Below are 7,802 nucleotides of genomic sequence, written 5' to 3'. Positions count from 1 at the left end.
GACATATTTTGGTACTTCACAATTTGCCATTAAGTATTATTTTGTAGAGACTTCGTATCAAAGATCGAATTGATTAATGAAAGGAATGAATGAAGACTCATCAAGTGGTGAGAATTAATAAGTTAGTGTCAAGTCTTAAAGTGCATTGAAGTACATTAAGACATCAAGCATACAAGGTTGACGTGAAGACTTCTGAAGATCAATTGTAAAAAGGAAAGAAGACTTTAAGAGTAGAGGAATGTAATAGTGCACACACCATACACAAGCACTACATTGCATGATCATTCATATGCATTTGCATAAGTACATCATCATTAACCTAGAATGTCTCTAGGTGATGCCCAAATACCAAGAACAAAGACCCAATGAATACATGTTGGATATAACATCATGGCAATTGTTATAACTTTAGCAAGCATGTTCAGGGGAATTTTTGTCATTTCATATGCTAGTATCTGAAAATGATTTCTTCAACAAAGTTGTAGGTTTATGAGTTATGAAACTAATGCAACTAAAATCAAATCAATCTATCATCAAACGAGAAAGATATGACTATTTTCATACAATTTGTCTGAATCATACTCATTTTGTCTGAACTGATCAGGTTTGAACCCAAAAAAAAATTTGATTAACTGGACCCCTACTAGTCAATGTTGTTGATCGGACTGTGACCAAATAGTCCCAAAAACCATCCAATGGATCTATTTTTAATGGCTAGTTTTGTCACTCTCCGTTCACATAGAACCGGACCGGTGACTGGGTTCCCTCCGAGTAACCCAAAAGCACCGGGATCATCTGATACAATAATCATAGTACAACAATTCACAAATAGCCAGGAATATAATAATGTAATTCAACGAAAGTCTTGTCGTATATAAATACATGTAAATCCCTATATACTCTTGATACCCAAATTGTTATACATAGCATATTTACATGTGCGCCAGTTATGCACCATAGGGTATCCACATCAACCCTTTTCGGTTCGGACTCTACAAGACCAAACCTAACCAACCGGTCAATAAACTGTGATTTAGAAAGCAGGGCTCTACAAGTTTAGCTGATCCTAGAAGAGCCAAAATTTGATGTTAAAGTTTCTTTCCCAAATAGAACATCATTCACTTCTACAAAATCCCCCATTATGACTAAAGAAAAACACTCTATACTACTTAATGAGCCAAAATATGACCATGGATCGGCACGTCCAAGATCGAGCCATTACCTCGGCCATATCTTGGTAAGTTGTTGCCCTAACTATAGACTAGTCAAAGTAGATAGCTTAGCCGTATCCCACGCGAGCCCTTGCCTCAGTCATACTTTGGCCAAGCAGTTGGCTCGGCCACATCTTCGCCGAGCCCTTGCCTCATCCATACTTTGGTCGAGCAGTTGGCTCGGCCATACTTTTACTTAGCCCTTACCTCGGTCATACCTTGGCTGAGTACTTGGCTCAATAGTAGACCCACTGAGCATGGACACAACTCGTTCTTGAACTTGTCAACATTTACTTCCCACATTTAAGGGCATGTTTCTTGCTCCTAGCGCACAAAGAGTTTCATCGCCCTAAAACTCGGAACATCTCACACAAGAAGGGGCCTAGACACTCACGATAGAAGGAAATATTCCCAGGACTGCCACGGATGCTAGAATATTCCATAGAATCTTATAAGGAATCAGAATATTTTCAAGGATCTCAGAGTCACCATCTCGTAGGACTCTACTCATGGGCAAGTCAACTCTATAGGCAACCACATCTGGACACCTATAAATACAAGGTAAAAACGAGTAAAAGGGGATAGAAAATTTTGGACTGAGAGAATTCATATGAGAACTACCTGCTGCTGCTTTTCTATATTGAGCATCGAAAAGTTTTCAACACCGGCCCAACCCATTGCGCTGCTCACCTTTTTCTTGCAGGTTCTTTGGAACATCCGAAGCAGCCATGAACTCCTGCTGGTCAGATTTTTCTGCATCACTACTCATCCAAGTGCATTTATTGAAGCATTAGAGTGAAGGAAAGCAAGTTATTCTCTTCAGTCTAACTTCTACAATATATACACTATTGTCAAAAGGAACTCAAGTCTCTCTACAAGTCTTCTACACTATCTTAGCATTCTGGTGCAAGCTTTTAGAAGATATCAAGGTTCATACATTCTTATCATTGTATTTCATTCATATACCACACAAGAGGTAATTCTAAAACTTTCTATTTCATTGAAAGTTTATTTTTCCCAATAGTTGGTTTAACTTTAGGAGTGAGCATTTTCATTTACTTACTGTTCTAGACTCTACTTAAACAAATGTGTAGGACTCACTCATCCTTAAGAGATTGTATAGGTCTCTCTCTACCTGTAATGGTACTGTAAGAGCCCTCTCATCATGTAAAGAGATTGTAAAAGATCCTCTCATCCTGTACAGAGATTTTACGGATCCTCTTATCCTTAAATAAGTTATAAAGGTGATTCGTCCCTATCTACTTTACTGAAAGAGAATAAATACTGGGTACCTCTCAAGGTGATCTTGTGAGGAGTGGACTGGACTTGGATTGAGTCAAACCACTATATATCTTAGTGTCTTATGTGATTGTGATTACTCTTTATATTTTGTATTTTATTTACAATCGCATATTTGGGTACTTAAACTGAAGAGTTTTTTTTATTCTACTCGTATAATTCACCTCCCTGTAGATTATTTCATAAAGTATATTCATATATCCACTTCGTTGCTCCATAATGCATTATGATAATACATATCAAATAGGGATCTTAAAAGGCATGCTTTCCTCCACTGCTTAAATGACAAATGAATACACACAATTAAGAACTTCATTTGAAGAGTGTGCTCTAAAGGCCTCCCCTCAACAAGATGGGCAGGTTTGCAGAAATGCCTCTCTCAACCCTATGTATCCTCAATGTGGGAATGGTACTAAAATGACTAACCACATTTTTCTTTAATGTGCATCTGCATGGGCAATGTGGTTTGGATCAAGATTAGCCTTCTCCCCGGCCCCCCATTGGATAATTCACAGTTGACTAGCTCCATTCAAGGGTGGGGTTCTTTTTTTCAGTTTGGGAAAGAGATTGGGCATGAGGTCTTTGGGCTCTCTTCTTATATTTGCTAGACTTTAAGGAAGGCTTGCAGAAAGCTTATCTTCTCTGGGAAAAGCAGGTCCCCAATGGAGTTTATTCAATCAATAGAAAGGGTGTTTGATGACATTTGTTGGAATTCCCCCACAGTCTTCAAAGCTGCCCTCCCTCAGGCCATGCCTACTAAACATTCTATTCCATGGAGCCCTCCTACCAGTCCTTTTTATAAGCTAAACACTAATGCGGCTTTGAATGACAATAAAATAGGTATTTATTTCATCCTTCAAAATGCTCAGGGACACTACATAGCAGCAGTCTCAGACCACCTTTTGCAACTCATTCTTCAAGATGAAGTATTAGCTATCAGATCAGGGCATTTACAATGTAACTCTGAAGGTGTGGGTGATTTAGAGGTTGAGATCGATAACAGGGAGCTTGTTGTAATGCTAATCATCAATAGTCAAGCCCTCAATTCTAAAGTTCATTGCATAGTTCAGGACATTGTGTATTTGGTTTATTTTTTTAGGTCATGTTACTTCAACCATATTACTAGAAAGAATAACAACATGGCTAACTCCCTCGGTGGGAAGGCCTTATCTGTAGCATGTAGTATAGAATGACCACTTTTCCACTCCTTGGATTTTTGATTTATGTAATTTAGACTCCTTTGATATTTGATTTATGTATTTTAGACTCCTTACCCTGGTCATGCATGAATACATAGACCTCTTTTTATCACAACAACAACCATAATCTTATGCCAACTAAATGGGGTCAGCTACTTGGATCAGAAATATTCAACAAAGCACAAGAAATATAAGATAAACAAAATACAACAAGGAAGTATAAGACGACACCATAGATATGTTCTGGCAATAAAAATAGAACAACATCCCAGAATCATCCCCTACAAGGGGTCGACTACGCGGGTCTTTGTCCTTCAAATAGGTCTGTCTGAGGTCATACTAGAATCCAACCCTACCAATTGCATATCTTTCCTTACCACTTCGTCAATATTCATTTTAGGTTTGCCTCTACCTATTCTAGAACCCTTTATATGAATATGGTCGCTTCTCTTAACTGGGGCATCCATAGGTATCTGTTGCACATGATCATACCACCTCAACCGGCTCTTACGGAGCTTATCCTGAATCGGGGGTGACCCCCACTTTGTTTCTAATACAATCATTCCTCACTCTATCCCTCTTGGTCTTGCCGCACATCCCACGTGACATCCTCATCTATGTTGCCCCCAGTTTATTCAAAATACTCTTCTTGACTGCCTAACACTCTGTTCCATAAGTCATAGCTGGTCGTATTACTATCCTATAGAATTTTTCCTTGAATTTAACAGGCATACGTTTGTCACATAACACTTGCGACGCACTTCTCCACTTTATCCATCCCACTTTAATTATGTGGGATATGTCATCCTTTATATCCCCTTCTTTGCTAATGATTGAGCCCAAATATTTAAAATAGTCTCTCTATGGTAAATCCCGATCAGTTAGCTTCATAAACCTCATCACCCCTCATAGCCTGACTAAAGTGACACATCATATACTCTGTCTTTGTTCTGCTTATCAGAAAGCCTCTTGATTATAAGCTTGAACTCCAAAGTTCCAATTCAGTGTTAATCCCTTCCACAGTCTCATCTATCAGTACAATATCATCGACGAATAGCATGCACCATAGTACTTAATCTTGGATGTGTTTGGTTAACTCAACCATAATGAGCACGAACAACTAAGGGCTTAGGGAAGATCCTTGATGTAATCCAATTATAATTCGGAATTTATTACTTTGGCCTTTTAGCGTTTTCACATTCGTCAGCACTCCCTCATACATGTCTTTAATTATGTCCATCAAGATATTGGAGCCCCTTCTCTCCCGTAGGACGTGTCAAATTTATTCTCTGGGTACTCTGTCATAGGCTTCCTCTAGGTCGATAAAGACCATATGGAGGTCCTTTTTGCAATCTCTGTAAGCTTCCATAAGCCTCCTTAAGAGGTAGATAGCTTATGTCATAGATCTACCTGATATAAAACCAAATTTAGTTATCTAAAATCTTTGTTTTTTCCCTTGAGTGTGTTTCAATGACCTTTTCCTAAAGTTTCATGTTATGTCCCATTAGTTTAATACCTCTATAGTTATTGTAATCTTGGATATCAGCTTTGTTCTTATGAATAAGGACTATAATACTTCTCTTCCAATCATCTGACATTTTCTTTGTGATAAAAACCTTGTTAAATAGACCTCTTTTTACCATTACCATAAAAAAGGTAATTTCCAGCACCACCCCCTAGAGAATGCCACTATTAGAGACACTCCTCCTACATAATACCAAATTATACTCAGACCCCCTTCCGTCAATTGCTGTTAAGTGAGGATTTGAAATGACTATTGTATTCTTTTTTACTAAAACACATGTCCAATTGGACTCTTGCCCCCGTCGCCGCTCACTCTTTTCAGAACTTCCCCTGCTCTACCCCCTCCAGATTGAGCTCCGAAAAAAGCGAAGCCACCTTCTCCTCTTTGTCTTCCACCCATGGAGTTGCTTCTAAGTACTCCAAACAAGACACAATTCCAACATCGAATAGAATTGTTGTTGCTCATTCAACCCTACCTCTTAGGGGAAACAGCAGCTCAGAGTCGATGGTCAAGGGATTCAAGAGTCGAGACTGATGCACAAAACGTTGCAGGTACAATCCTCCTTCACCAGTTTGATGACTGGACCACTTCAAGAAACCAATGTTCTGAAGATGAACAAAAATCGATAGAGATTACTATCCCTCATTTCTGGTATATACAGCAAAGGAACATGCTTTATCATTCCCTCATGTCCACGTCAAAGATAACAGCAAGAAGAGGAACTGTTGTTTAGTCTATGCTTCTGCTGCAAAGTCAGAAAAAGGTATTCTCTCCGAATCAAAGTTTGGGCTACTGTTGGACACTGTCAAGTGGGATCACAAAGGTTTGGCGGTGGCTATCGCACAAAATGTAGATACAGGAGTTGTCTTGATGCAAGGCTTTGCAAACAGGGAAGCACTAGCTACAACATTTTCATCACGAAAGGCAATGTTCTATAGCCGTTCACGATCAAATTTGTGGACAAAGGGAGAGACATCCATAAACTTCATTAATGTCCATGACATCTTTCTTGATTGCGATCGCAATTCTATAATATATCTTAGCAAGCCTGATGGCCCAACATGCCACATAGGTTCAGAGACATAAGTGTTTGATTTCATGAAAGGTTCACAGGTTTTGAAAGATAGGCTTCTGCTGACAATTTTATGTTCATTGGAATCTGCAATGTCCACATGCAAAGCAGAAATAGAAGCAACTGAAAATGGGAAGCCATCATGGACGAAACGGCTGTTGTGTGACAACAGGTTGCTTTACTCTAAAATTCGGGAAGAGGCAGATGAGTTATGCAGAATGTTAGAGGAGAGTGAGGATAAGTCTCGCTCAACTACAGAGATGGCAGATGTGCTCTATAATGCAATGGTACTACTTTCAGCTAAAGATGCAACGATGGAAGAGGTTCTTGAACTCCTTAGGCACAGATTCTCTCAATCAGGTATTGAGGAAAAGAGCAGCAAGCGTTTAGGGCGGAATTGAATTTGCTGTAACTGGATGGAAAAGAACCGAAATTATTCCCACCATTGACGCAAACACTGGCGGCAATGGAGGAATCCATCATAATGGGAGAACCAGTAGCAAGAGAAAATCCAAGCTTAAAAGTTGCTTCTGGTGACTCCGACAGCGATTGTGAGGTAGAGGATGACAAGTTAATGGTAATGGTGATCGGAAAAGGTTCAGATATTTGATCTGGAGGAGTGACTTTTGGGTGTAGTAGCAATGGTGGTCGCAATCGTATGACAATACTGAGTTGAGGGTGGAGGTGGAACAGAGGAGGGGTTGGGTTTGGAAGCAACGCAACACCAAGAGTTGTCAGGGTGACGATGGTGGGAGCACTTGGAGGGTCTCATTTATAGAAGTGGAGAGTGAGATCTCTGACAGAAGGGGAGGAGTAGTCCGGGGAGTTAAGGGAGAAAGGAAGAAAACGAGAGAGAGAGAGAGAGAGAGAGAGAGAGAGAGAGAGAGAGAGAGAGAGAGAGAGAGTTAAAAAATATATATACTAGTTGACATCAGCATATAAGGTATATTTCCGTAACCGTGACTGATGGCAGGGGGTTTGAGTGTAATTTAGTATTATGCAGGGGATGTCTCTCTAATAGTGGCATTCTCTAAGGGGTGGTGTTATAAATTATCCAAAAGAAAAAGAAGAAGAAGAAGAAGAAGAAGACAATGACAAATGGAGCCTCTTTCTATTTAAAAAGATTGAAAAAAAAAAAAACTCGGAAGTCGTTTATGATTTTTAACTTAAAACCATTTTCAACTTTTTTTATGCTGAACATTAATGAGTACGTGTTTATACATCCCAAAATCGAGGGTATAAACATCATTATCAGAAGGAAAACAAATAGAAACCCATCTCTGCTCCATCCCTACTTGCAACCCCAGCCATAGTTGATCTTCTGCCTACAAATCTGTCACTTCCGACGATAGAGGTTACTATTGGCGAGTGCTAGGAGTAGCTGATCCCCACTTCCCATCCCTTTCTTCTCATTCCATTAACTGATTGCATCCTTTTTTTTATTTATTTATTTTTTATTAAGGTCATTTTCTACAAATATTCCAAAGACCTACAAG

General features: G+C 39.3%; 1 pseudogene; it reads left to right on the top strand.

Moving 5' to 3' along the window:
- Positions 1-5,631: 5,631 nt before the first annotated feature.
- On the top strand, positions 5,632-6,707 carry LOC122077418 (annotated as a pseudogene).
- Positions 6,708-7,802: the final 1,095 nt, after the last annotated feature.

This window comes from Macadamia integrifolia, chromosome 4 (assembly GCF_013358625.1).
Source record: "Macadamia integrifolia cultivar HAES 741 chromosome 4, SCU_Mint_v3, whole genome shotgun sequence".
NCBI classification, from domain to species: domain Eukaryota; kingdom Viridiplantae; phylum Streptophyta; class Magnoliopsida; order Proteales; family Proteaceae; genus Macadamia; species Macadamia integrifolia.
The sequence above is the reverse complement of the archived record's forward strand: the minus strand, read 5'-3'. Positions and strand labels throughout refer to the sequence as shown.